Source organism: Hemitrygon akajei, chromosome 3, assembly GCF_048418815.1.
Source record: "Hemitrygon akajei chromosome 3, sHemAka1.3, whole genome shotgun sequence".
In the NCBI taxonomy this organism is placed as follows: Eukaryota; Metazoa; Chordata; class Chondrichthyes; order Myliobatiformes; family Dasyatidae; genus Hemitrygon; species Hemitrygon akajei.
In genome coordinates, this window is record NC_133126.1 from 162,283,094 (window position 1) to 162,298,669 (window position 15,576).

The window sequence follows — 15,576 nt, forward strand, 5'->3', positions numbered from 1 at the left end:
TTTGCGTTTTTTAAATTAAAAAACAAATCCTTGCCCATAAAGACTTGTAAAGTGTCACTTAGAAGATACTATAAAGATGTGAAGGTTATGTGTTCAGATGAGACTAAAGTGGAACTTTTTTGTCTCAACACTAACCAAGACGTGCGGTGTAAATCTAATACTGTGCATCAGCCAGGTACCACCATCCCTACAGTAAAGTATTGTGAAGGTAGCTTCATGCAATGGGCATACACCAGCAGGGATGGGAAAGCTGGTCAGGATTGATGAGAAAATGAGCACTGCTAAATACAGAGAGATCCTGGATAAAAACCTGCTAGCCTCTGCCAGAAAGCTTAAACTGGAGTGGAAGTTCATCTTTCAGCAAAACAATGCCCCAAAGCACACTGCCAGAGTAATCATGAAGTAACCGCAAATTGATGTCCCTGAGTGGCCTAGTCAGAGTCCTGACCTTAACCCAACAAACATCTCTGATAAGACCTCAAGACTGCTGTCCACCACCGCTCTCCAACCAACCTGACAGCCTGAGCAATTTTTCAAAGAGGATTGGGAAATCTTGCTCCAATATGTTGTGCAAAGCTAATAGAGAATTATCCAAAAAGACTACTGGCTGTAATAACAGCAAGAGGTGGTTCAGCCTGTACTGAGCAAAGGTGGAGGGGGATGAATAATTTTGAACTGCTGACACTTCAGTTTTTTAATTTCTTTATCGTGCCTTACAATTTTCCCTGCTTTTTGGACTGTATTGTGGAAAAAGGAGCATGTGATTTACAAATAAACAATTGATCAAAATCCCTGCTTGTAATACTCGTTCATGTGGACAAATAGTTGGGGGCCGAATATTTTTACAAAGCACTATACCAGACACATGAATCGTTTGGTTCATTAGTGAGTACACATATTTACCTTCCACTTAGCTTCAATTCAACTCCAACCACACTGCCCCACCTTTCTATCACCCCCACAACCCACGAAGTAACCAAAGATCAGAAAAGATATGGTTGAACTGCAGGCAAACAATGATGCACAACCTTCTCCAATAATGAAGGTGGGCTGCAACCTATCATTCCTCAGAAAAGACACACACCAAAGTACAAATCTGCCAGCAACTCAGTGACCTACACAGAAAGCAGCAATATAATCCATTTCAGATTCTCAACAGTGCTCAGAATAACTCACTCAGAACGTCTGCCACTCAACAGTGAGTGTCTGAAGGGTGTGCAGGAACGCTGATTAAAAGGACATAAAAGAAACTTCTGAAAAAAGCATAGCTGTGCAAGAATGATAACAAACAAGATTTTGCTTTAATTTAATTCATTCAAAGAATATTGACACCACTGACAGTTCTAAATACATTTCCAGGAGTCAACCATATTAGTTATTCTTAAGTCATAAAGGCCAGATCTGTAACTTCTGCACATTTTCTTTCCTGAAAGGCATGATATGAATCAGGTGTACTTTTAAAGGCAATCCAGCATGGTCACATTGTATAAGTACCTGACATGAGATTTTTATTCAATAGTTATTTCATTACTTGAATGTAAATTCCCCAGCTGTCAAGATGAGATTTGCATTTATTCCCGAATCAATGATATCAGCCTCATAATTGTACCTAGACAGAATACCCTAAAAACACGATGCAGTTGATAAGTTCAACCCAAATGGATTAGGGTCAGAAAGGTTAGTTCCACATGATTGAATCTTTTCAACAAAACTGTCAAAGGAGCATGGTGCAAGCAACTGCACCTGCATAGGTTGAGCTGGATTCAAATGCAGAAAGTGCAGGGTTATCAATATTCCTGGTGACATATCATCCTTGCCTACTTCAAGTCAAGTCACTTTTTATTGTCATTTCGACCATAACTGCTGGTACAGTACACAGTAAAAACGAGACGTTTTTCAGGACCATGGCGTTACATGAGACAGTACAAAAACTACACTGAACTACGTAAAAAACATCACAGAAAAAAAACTACACTAGACTACAGACCTACCCAGGACTGCATAAAGTGCACAAAACAGTGCAGGCATAACAATAAACAATAAACAAGACAGTAGGGTGTCAGTCCAGGCTCTGGGTATTGAGGAGTCTGATAGCTTGGGGGAAGAAACTGTTACGTAATCTGGTCACAAGCGCCCGAATGCTTTGGTGCCTTTTCCCAGATGGCAGGAGGGAGAAGAGTTTGTATGAGGGTGCGTGGAGTCCTTCATAATGCTGTTTCCTTTGCGGATGCAGAGTGTAGTGTAAATATCCGTGATGGCGGGAGAGATGATCTTCTCAGCTGACCTCACTATCCACTGCAGGGTCTTGCGATCCGAGATGGTGCAATTTCCGAACCAGGCAGTGATGCAGCTGCTCAGGATGCTCTCAATACAACCCCTGTAGAATGTGATGAGGATAGGGGGTGGGAGATGGACTTTCCTCAGCCTTTACAAAAAGTAGAGATGCTGCTGGGCTTCCTTTGCTGTGGAGTTGGTGTTGAGAGACCAGGTGAGATTCTCCACCAGGTGAACACCAAGACATTTGGTGCTCTTAACGATCTCTACTTGGCCTCAGTCATTTTGACTCAATGGCTTTGGATAACTTGGTGCTGAAAATCTTTTATCCCCAAATCACTGAAGCCAAAATACATAACAGAATTAGTGATTGAGGCATGAGAATATTCACTACTTTCTCAAAAGATTTCCCAAGACTCTTGTTGATGTCAACTACACTACAACTACTGTTCAGGCAGCACCTTCAGGGACCTCGTAACCCATGCCCATTACTCAAGAATCAAAACAACAAAATAATACAGCAAACTCATTGAAAGATCTTGTACTTGGACCAGTGAAAGCTAACTCACAGGTACAGAAAGCAAACAGAAAGTAAATGGTGTGTTGGCTTTAACTGCAAGAGGATTTGAATACAAGGAAAATAATGTTTTTTTGAAATTATATAGCATCCGGGTGAGACTATATCCAAAATGATGTACACTTTCATACCTCTGAAATATTTGTTACAGAGGTGGTGCAAGGAAGGTTTACCAGACTAATTTCTGCAATGTGATATTGCTTAATGAGAAAATATTAACTAGACTGAGCTTATAAATACCTGAATTTGTGGGAAAAAAGGAGGGAATCTTGTAGAAATTTCTGAAGTTCTTAACTTTGGAATGTATTGAATCAAAGATCACAGTCTCAAAATAAGGAGCTGATTCAGACCTGATACAAAAAATGGTTTCTTCACTCAGAGAATATCAAGTCTTTGGAACTGTCTATGCAAGGGATATGGGGTGAGGTCAGTGCAAGAAAGTGGTACCTTGTCTTAATCAACCTTGATCTTACTGAATTGCAGATCAGTGGGATGGGTAGAATGATCTATTCTCCTATCTTCATATGCTCTACTGACATATTCATCACCATAGTTCAGTCCCCATACCCCTATATATTTTAAATTCTTGTTTAAAACCAGGAGGGCAAGATCAAAGTACTTGTGACAATGAATATTAACTCATTTTAAGGAGTTATTGGATTAACTTTTCTACTACAGTGTACATGAAATACAGCATTTTTAAAAAATTTATGCTGCATTCATTGAAGAACAGGAGGTGTATGACAAAAGAAATGAAGCTATTTGGCACATTGTTCTGTGCTGATTAAAAAAAAGGATGCCCAACCTATTCCTACCTTCCAGTGTTTGGCCCATGGCCTGCAGGTCACAGTCATTCAAGTATAAAAGAAAGTATAATTTAAATATGAAGAAGGTTTCTGCCTCTGCCACACTTCCAGATATTTAATCCTACCATCCTCATGACAAAATCAGATTTTCCTATCACCTCTCGAATCTTTCTATTTCAAATAAACGCCTGATTTTTCATCTTCTGTGACAGGATGCACAATATTTACAAACAACCTATGTGAGACACCAATTTTATACATATAATTAAGACTCTGAACCTCCTCACTTTCAACAAAAATAACCCTAGTTTTCTACTTTCCCTTATAACTACCTCATTTTCCAGTCATGGCACCATCCTCAGTTCACTCCTACTCCCTCACCAGTGTAGCCATATCCTTCCTGTAACATGGGATGAGAACTGTACACAGTATTCCAACATCACCCCCACCGCTTTCTGATTCACTGTTACTGACTTTCTATACAGTATGCTGCTGCAAATAAATGAATTTGGTTATTAATTATATTACATGAAGAGGTTAAAGTTCAGCTCACGAAGTGAAACCAGCCAATTCAAATGATACATGTTCCATAACATGAGAGAAAATATTTCCTCGAAGGCTAAAATCTGTATATTTTGAGAAAATATTAATTGATATATCACTCTCGATTTGGGATATAACAACATGAACGAAGGCAAACTTAATAAAGACGTGCCACAAGGGACAGCAGATGCTGGGATACGGAGCAATAAACAACCTGCTGCAAGAACTCAGCGGGTGGCAGGAAAGGAACTGTCCGACGTTTTGGGTCGAAACCCTGCAGGAACCTGACCCGCTCAGTTTCTTTACAAGAATGTTAGTCGCTTCAAACTTAACTGAAACCTCAAAAGCAGGCCTGCGATTGTTAGAAACTATCGCTGCAACCCTTAGTGACAGCACAGATGACTGTTTAAAGCCAGGTGCGTACTCTTTAATCTGGTGAAATGTCTGGCCGGCAGGAGATGAAGCCGGGCAGACACTGTGACTCCGCAGCGAGACAGCAGCAATCCCTCCCGGGGGCACGGGCACCTTGATTCTGACTGGGACGGTCATGGGGGTGGGCTGCTTGGCGGATACCTGCCCTTCCACCAGCTATTCTCAGCAGGATCCCTGACTTGGAACCACACACGCGCGCACACAACACTTTCGGCTTCTCCAACTTACACAGGACAAAGCCGGCGTGTGCAGAGAGCGGCGCAAACCCCTCCAGCCGCTCCTCTCACTGTGGACATGGACATCCAGGCGTCCCTGGAAAGCACATCCGGGTCATCTACAAGCGGAAGGGGATGGTACGCGGGGCCGCTGCATTCTGGGAGTCCTGTTCCTCTCCTGTGCGAGCACCTAGCATCCTGAACAATGCGATGGCCCCGGGACTTCCAGACAGCTTCCTTTTTATGGTCTTTCGTGCAATTTAAACGAGTTTTGCTGCATTAAATGTTATCGTTTATGTTTTGCGAGAAGAACATTTAAATTTTAAATGTAGCTTTAACAGTATCATTCAACAAGTCGAACAATATTTGACAACTATCAATCGTTGTTGCCACCTTGGACAGCAACTGCTCTGATAACAAAGCGGCCGACAATAGGAAGTAGCTGCACAAATTAAATAAAAGTAATGGGAAACGACGCCTCGTAAAACAGGAAACCATAACAAACCTGACATCAATAGCCTTCCTTTGCGCAATTCTAGTGATTTCCTCCTTTAGTTTTAGAGATAAATATAAGAAAATCCACACCATGCCCAGTAGGAACGGAACCCAAAATAATATGGCTAATAATGCGAATATAACTTTGATGGTTTTATCTAATCATATAATTCATACTCTAATATTTCAAAGGTGCAATCAATGTCAGAGAAATGTATGCAATATACATCCTGAAATGCTTTTTCTTCGAAAACATCCACGAAAACAGAGGAGTGCCCCCAAAGAATGAACGACAGTTAAATGTTAAAACCCCAAAGATACCCCCCCCCCACCCGCTCTCCTCCCTCCTGCGCGGCAGCAAGCAACAATCCCCCCTACCCCCGCCGGCAAAAAATAGGGTATGAATGATTAGTTTCATACTCAAAATTATTTATTTATTTATTTATTTGGTTCTTGGAGCGTGCTGATTTGTAAAGCTTTAATAGGTTGCTGAGTAGGTGACATTTTCTCTTCATTAATCTGTTGCTAACGTGTAACATAGCCCGAATGAAATAAAAAATGTTTATACATAAGCTGGTAACGAAAGGGCTGAGGTGTTCATGGATTTTATAATATATTTAAAGTTTTGACAGCCCGATGTCAAATTTGAATGTACTTCCATAAATGAATAGTTAGCTACCAATACGTGGCAACAGCCCATAATCATTCCATTAACAACGTTAATTTCAAGAACAACGCTGTACAATATTAGCATTTGAAATGTGTGCAGTTATCGATATCCGTGTCCCTTTGACGTTTAATTCACGGAACCTTCACATAGCATAATCGGCAAATCTTTCCCTTCACAAAATTGCTCAAACCACTTTTTAACTGAGAATCAATTACCTATAAAACAACTAATCATTAAAATTGACCTCCAAAAATTCAAAGTCGGGTCGCTATTGAATGTCAATGGCTCCTCGGAGCTCTTTGTTTAGATACATTGAAATCAGCCGGGGGACGTTAAGATGCAGTACTGGTGGCGTTTTAAAGATTGATTGAAAATTCATATTTGATTTGTCTCGCGGTCTTACTTCAAATGTACCAGTCGTTTCCCAAGAAAACATTAAATCGCGTTCTCTTTCCGTCGCATCTCCAGCGAAATGTCTAGATTAAGCAAGAAGAAGCTAAACGTTGTTGATCTGAGCCTTGGAGTTTGAGGTTCTGGTGCATTGGGCCCAGTTTGTACTAACATGCAACAACCTAAGTAAACATTAAAGAAAGAAAGATACGAAGCTCTGACTTTTAGAAATGTGTGCAAAGGCCGCTTGAAGCTTCGTAGGGAAAATTGTTTAATATTTCAAATTCGGCATTAACTGATTTATACAACTCCAGTCTTGGTCGCGGTACTTCTTGCAATCCATTCGACCGCGTCGGTGTGATGCCATTGCTTTGCAAACCAACTGATATCCAAAACATGGTAACGCCAACTTTGTTAAGAGTTAGACAGGTATCGCAGTAGGGAAGAAACTTTAAGAAAAACAAAAGAAACTCGCGGGGGAGCAAAAAATGTTGTTGAATTCAAGGTAACCATTTTGCGGAGAGTTATGAAATGCCACATCTGTGTTATAGTCTAGTGAAAAAGTAATTGACTTATCAACGTCGCCTGTAGAGTACGGCATGATTATACCGCCTCGGAGAACTGTGGGGAATCTAAACGCTAATCTCTACCAAAACATAACCATCAAAGCACTTACCTGTAGCAATGGAGACCATTCCTGTTTGATATTTCATTGCCGTTTAGGGCAATAGACATTGTTGATAAAAGCGGGATAAAACGGGGAAATTGTCCTCCGTCGCCGATCACAATACACACTTCGATGCGTCTCGTGTAGACATTCAGAAATTTGCATAATATCCATAATGTACTCTTGGTGCACTTTACGTGACGTTTGCAGAGTCGAATCAGCATCGGTGAGGCAATTGAACGAATGCTGTAACATGGAAGTTTTGATTGACCATTTAAATATGTCACGAAAATAAAAGGTAGATATGATTTCGATGCGGTTTAGACCTCAATTAATAGATTATCTTGGCTCAGAAAACCACTGGCTAACATTCCAGTGGAAGAGGACAATTAGTCGGGAGGGGGCGTGGGTTGCGGGGGTAAATGGGAAGAAGTCGAATAAAGGACATACAAATCAGTAAGAAATCATAATGCTTTCAAAAACTTACCACGTGTTACAAACAGCCGTAACGAATTTCGAGGCAGGTCAAGCACTGGGGACGCATCGAGAATATTTATGGCAGCCAACTCCCATTTTTTAATATGTTGATGACCGCTGAAAACACCTCAGTGCCACAGTTATAAAATAGTCTTTTTGCACCTACGTAGATTTTCTCTGTGTTTTCCCCTAGCTGCAGGTTAAGCTGCATTTTGGTGTTTTCCTGCACACCTGTCAAGTTATCAGCACGAAGAAATACCAGTAGTTTGTTTAGCTTTAATCCTGAAAATTAAAAATCATTAAAACATTTCTTTCCACATCGCGCGCCGCTGAAACTAAAACGGTCTATCCAGATCTGAAAATTGTCAGGGTAGGGTGGATGAGGTCGACTGGCCCTTGTCCATAGATTGCAATTGAGACATCCCAATTAAAGAACTAGTTCCTCCAGACCCCTAAATACACACAGAAACTGAATATATGCAAATGCCGATTGCCGAGACTAGAATATGCGTATTCTTCTGCCCGCGCAGAGAACTCGTCCCCCGTAACATGTTCAGAAATTTATCGAAGCTCTTCTCGGTCATTTAGGAAGGACACGTGGAAGAGAAACGAAGGACTCTCTAGAAATATTATTTATATATACGCATGGTCATACACCTCATATTGGAGACAGTTTCGGAGTCGTTAATAGTTGTGCATATTCCATATAAGGAAGACGGAGCGCAGGTGTTATACCTAATATTCACGGTAAAACATTCTTTACCATAAGCAATTCTGAGAAGAAATGTATTCAGCCATTACAAAGGTTTTCTCCGAGTATCTCTCATGGATAGTGTAATCGTTGCAATTCTTCATGAGGAAATATATCCTAACACTCTAATCATGAAGAAGGATGATACAAAGCCAGATTTCACACAAATTATTTAGTAATCCAAGAGAAATTTCATAGTTATGTTCTTAGAAAGTACATTATACGGTACCTTCCTGTTAAATCAGTCCAATGCATTATACTATTATGAATGACTTTTGGACGGTCTAACGTATTGGTTTTCATCGAAGGCGAATCTTCCAGCTATACGAATGTTGACACAATGTCAAATCCACTAAAAAGACAAGTTTACGCTCAACAGAATTTACATGTCAGTGATTGTGGACCATATATTGATTGTGCATTTGATATTTTCTGTAATTTAGACAGTAAAGCATGTATTTTCTAGCATCAGATAATATTGTTTACATATGCACGCTGTTGTTTTAATAATTTGTTATTACTGAATTATTGCCTCATTAATTGTTTCACGGAATATGATTACGCAACTGTTCCTCAGTTGTCAAATAGCGTCATTCGACAGGAGTTAACACAAAAAGTGGCAAAGCCAAACCAAATCCTTAATTCGCATTCTTAACCATCGCAAATACTTCCATTGCTACATAATACTAACTTATTTCTGGCATCACGCATTAAACGCATCTGCTCTATAAAATCACATTGCGCCATTGTTTATTGAAGGAAAATTGGAAGGCTTTAGTTGCTCAAAATGTTGAGCCTTGCAGCTTCTACACGTCAACCAATAAAGCAAGCCATTATGTATCGGTTCAAGGTAAAGCATTACTTCTTATCGAGGATTTTACCGCTTCTGAAGCATTGAGAAATATCAATAATATAGATTCTACCGGGTACCTAATATGTCCACTTTTTATATAAAAGTAAAATATGAAAAAAAATATTCGTACAAAACTCCAATTCCGGTGTCACAATTAACTTTTAACCATTGCTGTAGAGATGAACATGGCCTTCACACCTAACATAGAATGTTTTTACAAGATAATAAGTAATTAAAAATATATATGTGAATATTTTAAAGCTAGCTTAGTATGAAAATTATGTGCCCAGTCTGGGAGTCCTTGCAGTTCTCCTCAAAAACGTGAGCTATAAATGAGACCAATATTTGCCGTTTATCATATCCAACACTATCTCTGGATCTTGAAAAATATCTATTTAAATATTTTTTATGGGGAAGCTCGGACCGCACGATCAGAGGTACGAATACGTAATGCGTATGGCTTGTTTATCGTATTGGATAAATACACATTCACAATACTATCTACCTCCGTGTCGTAACGTTTAATATGAATCAATGGTTTATAAATCAATTCATCCACCCATTCCTTCCTCTTACTGTTAAAGTGTCAATGTTTCCGCTTAGTTGATGTTTTATTTAATTATTTTATTTTTGACTCAGTATTGGAGAGATATCAGAGTTTGTAATTTTTAATTATAGCGCTTCCAGTCAAGGAACAAAAGAAAGTGATGTAAAAACAGGAAAGGAGGAAGAAAAGGAGAGGCTTGTCCTTCCTCTGATTGTTCTTAGCAAGTTCCAAAAGGAGACGCCTAGTGACGTCATTACATGTTATAAAATGACGGAAAAGCCGCCGAGACAGCAGCAGACGACTCCAGGTCTACAAACAGACGGAACTCCAAACATAACTAATTTTAATTTTTATTGATCTAGGCGTAGAATCCACTACAGTATAAAACAAGAATGCATGTCTCGTATCTTATAATTTCTGGACTATTCCTGGTTCTACTGTCCACAAAGACGGAGGCAAAACCTTTAGCTCAGTCACAGCAAGTAAGTTGACGAAATTTGTTCAGACAGCAAATCAGAGGCGATCCGTACCGAGAAGCGGACATGGATTTGCATAACCTAGCATTCTGCAACTAGAACTACTAGCACAAGTAAAATAAGTAACTGTTATACTGTAGCTAGAAATTTTTCTCAACTCTTTTCTGTCTTTAAGATTTGAATGTCTATTCAACCAATGCTAAAGCCGTATCTATAAATGTATCGAATGAAACATCAATTTAAGATTAATATTGTTTACTTGTTTTATTTTAAGCAGTCTCTTGTGTGTTTCATTTTGCGAATACTTTATTTCATTATTTCATTAGAGATTGACAAACGCGTCCTATCTAGTTTGTCTATATCAGGTTTAATGGCAAATACGTATTTGGTGATAAATTTAGATGGAAATAAGATATCTATAAAAATAATAAATTCATAAACATGCAGTTGTTTTTTAATGTCTTGTGGCAAATAATACTTTGTATGTTCCGATTTTGTGTACTATGAAAAAAGATCTCCTAATTCCAGTTCCTTTTACAGGATCCTGCTTATTTATTAGGTGAAGAATCCACTGAGAAAATTTTCTCAGAAGAAAGGGGTGACATTACAAATGTATTGCCTAGGATACGGTCCTCACGAGGCCTCAACCTTGACATCAAATCAAGGAAGTCCTTAAGCAGGCGCATCAGCCATAAGAAAGGCTCCAAGAAAAAAGGCTGTTTCGGACTCAAAATAGACAGAATAGGAGCAATGAGTAAACTGGGTTGTTGATTGGCGACTCCTAGCGACGGTAAGTATCCGTACGAATATTGCTCGAATTCGCTTCATTTGCTTTATTGGTGATTTATGAACATAAACTTGCTGTATCTCCGCCTACTGCGTCACCTTACCGCAGAACGCACGGCGATAAGTAACCTCAGAAATCTAGACATTCTCCTATTCAAATCGTTTAGTCTGTGACCGTAACAGAGACAGGAAAAGTGTTTCAAATAAATATGCGACAGTTGTCGACAGCTTTGCCCAATTTATATTAACCCACAAATGTATAATCTATGGCGGCTCACTTCCAATTCGATTTCAAGTTTTGTCAAGTTCATTCGTGCCTAACTCGTCTCTGGCGCGTTCCCCTAAAGCCGAGCCTTAGCAGCGGCAGCGTGATGTCATCCGCCATGAAAATGAATTCCTGTTGAAGAATCCCTTCATTTCTTCGGAAACTAACAAATACTTACTTTTATTCATAGGACTCCGGGCTGGTGAAAGGCTCCGAACACTGAGTGTGTGTCTTATTGTCTCGCTCAAAGTATCTTTTAATAAGAAAACGACGCAGTTTCTCCCGGTACGAAGAATCACATTTACCAGCGACTTTGTTGTAAAAGAAACGTGATGGAGCATGCCGTTGCTATCATAAATTGTTTATTTCATTTCTGCATAAATGTATTTATGTTTAAACTATGCATATCTTTATAAAAGAAAGATATTTATAAAGTTTATTTATATAACGAACTGAGCAGATGGTTAGAATAGAATTGTAACATTTGTCCTGATAGCGATTTCGTGTTAATTGCATTTCCCGAAAGTCCGAAAAGTCTCCTTATTTATTACAGTTCGTGCAATACAAAATAAAAAAAAAATCATGGTGGCAGACTTTTGCTTTGTTTTGAAGAGCTCGTTTAAGTTCAGCGCGAAATTCTGAGGATCGCCTGTCGCGTCACCCACCGTGATTTCACTGGGACTTGTATTTTTCTCATCACGTGCCCTTGTCTCACATTAAATGCAGTAGTGGAGAACTCTATGCAATGGGCAATGGACAGTATTGAGTATTCTTTCTTAAAATGTCTGATCACAAGCCGAGAGCAGCAAGGTCAGTGTGGTAGTCGCCGGTTGTTTCGGTCCCAGTCATCACTATCCTCACTCACCTCACACACCCACACGCCGACATTATTCAGCCTGCGCCCTTTCTCTCCCGCCGTTTTCCGGCCTCCTCACTTTATAATAAATAATAACAGGGGCCGTTAAAAGCTCAGCCAGAGTGGAATTTGAATTATCTCGACTATTTCAATAACTATAGAGGATAAAGTAAACTCCGATGTCCCAAAGTCCTGTTCGAAGTGGTCATCAAATTGAAGGGTTATTAACGGGAATATTTTCCATTCCGCCAACCAAACGAGACCTACGGTGGATGTTGCCTTAGGTGTGATTACCTACCGTTTTAAAATGACCTCGTTCCTTTCCCCCATGAATTTGTCTATGTAATTCACTTTCCAATATTGCGTATTGTAGGCGAAGAACAATTAACATATTTGAAAATATTTTTTACATGAAGGGGTCTTCATCTGGTTTTTAACCTAATTTAAACTCAGGGGCTACAAATGAAGATTTTCCAGTACTGATCCATATACTGTTGATCTGGCCAGTTCTTTTAAAAAATGCAATAAAAGAGCCTATTTTAAATATAACTTCCCGTTGGGGAGAACAACTGCACGCGCGGCTATTCAATAGAGTTTTGCACGGGCTGCTAGTTACGCCAAATCGAACGTGCATTTGGAATAATCATTTTCATGTGAAATCCATAAGAGTGGCAAACGAACAATTAATTGTTACCAAGACAATAAAGATCCCTGATCAGCGATAAACCACTTCCGAAATGTTCTTTACGGTCTGCCTTTTAAGTCTATTATGTAAAACCTTTGAGAGGAAAGCTTTGTACATTATAGGGCCTTTCATCATCATAGAAATTGCTCGAGGTTAACGTGGTCAATAATGGACTCTAGTTGTGTTGAGATATAAATAATATCCAGGACATCAGGGGAAACTTCCGCGCCGTCCAAAGCAGTCCGTGAAATCGTGTGCACCCACCTGGAAGTGTCGATGATTTCAACGCCGCCTGCTGCTTTCTCCCTGTTCCGACACTCGGTGCTCGATTGGCTGTTTTTACCTCAACTATTGCATGTTTTGCTATGTTTGCCCTGATCAGTTCCCTCCAATATATGTACTTTTTATTGGTTAGGCACCGAATCTCAATAAACTGTTTCTAGTTGATCTACATTTCTGTCAATCTCATGAACTTCATCCAATCTCTTCCCACAATCGCACTTTCCGTCCAAGTCTTTGCTGAGTCTCTTCGCCCCTCTAAATTCCTGATTTCGGGTCCTGCGCATGGCAGAATGTAAGCGCGGAATGCGTTGCATCGCTTATTAACGTTGGCCTTAGCACCAAGTCCAGGGGGCTCGATATAAACAGCATGAAATTAGAAACAGAAAAGGGTGGAAATTCAGCAACCAGGCGGTATCCCGTGGAAACAGTTAATGTTTCAGCTCTGAGACTGGGAAAGGGAAATCGACAATGCCTCTCTCTGTTTTGTATTGCCAATATAGCAGGACCATGGGACATGGCCAGCGGGTCTTGCTATACCGATACAAAAAGAAAAACGATGCAAAATCACAGATGGATGACTGGCAGAAGTGGCCAAATCTGATACAAAGACTGTGCGAGTTAACTAAAGTTGTTGAATTCAGTACTGAGTCCAGAAGACTGCCATGTGCCCAGATAGTTGGATGTATTGTTTCTGCAGTGTGAATTGGGCCTTGTTGCAGCAGATAGATAGGTCAGAGTGGGAGTGGGTGGAAAATTAAAGTGGCAGGCATCCAGTAGCTCAGGGAAACTCCTGTTTTAGTTTTCTCTAATACAGAAGAAACCATATTATGAACACGAAATGCAATACATAAGATTGGAGGAAAGGCACATAAATCACTGCTTCATTTAGGAAGATCTTTGGATCCCTGGATAGGGAAAGAACAGGTGTTCTAAATCCTGAGCTGTGTGGGAAGATGCCAGTGGGGACAGAATAGAGGACTAGGGAATGCTATTTGGTAGGGTGGAAGGTGTGGACCGGGGTCTGTTCTTGCTCTGTCCATCAGGAGTGAGAGCAGAGATGAGGGAAACAGTTGAGATGTGGTCAACTATATATCAGGAAGAAGGAAGATATTTCAGAAGTACCTGTGTTGAAACTAATATGACCTGGTGGAAGAGCTGGGAGATGGAATAGAGTCAGAATAGGAGGCAGGATGGGAGAAATAAGGTCAGGGAAGCTGTGGGAGTCTGTGGAGCTGTAGTGGATGTTCGTGACAATTGTTAGAACATAATAGAATGAATAAATGAGAAATAGCTGTTTCTAATTTTATCTATATTTTCTGTTACATAGCCCAGTGACATCAAAAGATCTATCAAAGCTCAAAGCACATTTACTATAAAAGTATGTATACTATGTACAAACTTGAGATTCATCTCCTTACAGGCAGCCACAAAACAAAGAAACCCAATAGAACCCATTAAAAATGACCGTCAAACACCCAATGTGCAAAAAAACCCCCAAACTAAGCAAACAATAAAACAAATCAAGTAACACTCAGAACTGAAGTTCACAAAACCTCTTGTGTTTAGTATGTTTTCTGAGCATTGTGATGTAAAGACTTGTTACAAATTTTAACTTGCATGCCATCTCTGTTTTACCATTGTGGCTCTCAATAATGGAAACAAATATGAAATATAAAGATGCAAGAATGGTTTGTAATTAAATTATTCATTAAAGGAACGTATTATTACTCATCAGTAAACTGTCATATTGATATAGCTTCATTGTATTCATGATGACTACCATTTTGTGACTTTACATTGACTAAGAAGGCTCAGTTCACAGATTAGCAATCTATCAGCAACTAATATTACAATAGCATTTTTGTACCTTTTTGAAATGGATTGACAACAAATTCCATCCTCTGATGTCATTGCACTCAAACCAAATCAGACATCCATAATTTTCCGAATTATTGAAGTCCACCCTTAACAATGTTGGGTTTGTTTTGATGTGAGCCATTTGCTTGAGAATAAAATTTATACTTAGTTAATAAAGTTGAAGAGGGAATTACTCTGTAATAATAAAATAAAGCATATTAGCAAAACATGCCAAGCAAAATGGCAAAAATCAACAAAGGATATCTTTTATTGGATGTTCCTTTTGGAGTAGTCTCTATGGATAAATGTAGCGAATATTTTCAGATTTCTTGACAAAAAGCATGGAGTTTTGAATAAGAAATGAGAAGATATACCATGGTGTTGATATAACTCCACTTGAGACCAGTTGCCAGAATGGCAACAGTTATTTTTTGGGTTTTGCCTAATGGAGTCTAGCAACCTAAATATCATCAGTCTTTTGTAGGCAATGTAACAGTGGGAAGGAGCTCTTCTCCTCTACCCCAATATCTTTATGACAAAATTCAATCATTAATCAAATTATATTGATTTATTTCCATAGAAAATTTATAGGCTACCACTTTGTTCTTCATGAAGACTGTTGCTTCACTTGAAACGGCAGCTAATAAAGCAGCACATAAAAAGTTTAAAATA

General features: G+C 39.4%; 1 protein-coding gene across 2 annotated transcripts in view; it reads right to left on the reverse strand.

Moving 5' to 3' along the window:
• Positions 1–4,970, reverse strand: part of dis3l2 (DIS3 like 3'-5' exoribonuclease 2) — a 307,005-nt gene extending 302,035 nt beyond the window's left edge. For both annotated transcript variants that reach the window (XM_073041187.1, XM_073041186.1), the window contains exon 1: positions 4,861–4,970. The gene's annotated coding sequence lies outside the window, so the exon portion shown is untranslated. The remainder of the gene's footprint in view (positions 1–4,860) is intronic.
• Between the last annotated feature and the right edge of the window lie 10,606 nt (positions 4,971–15,576).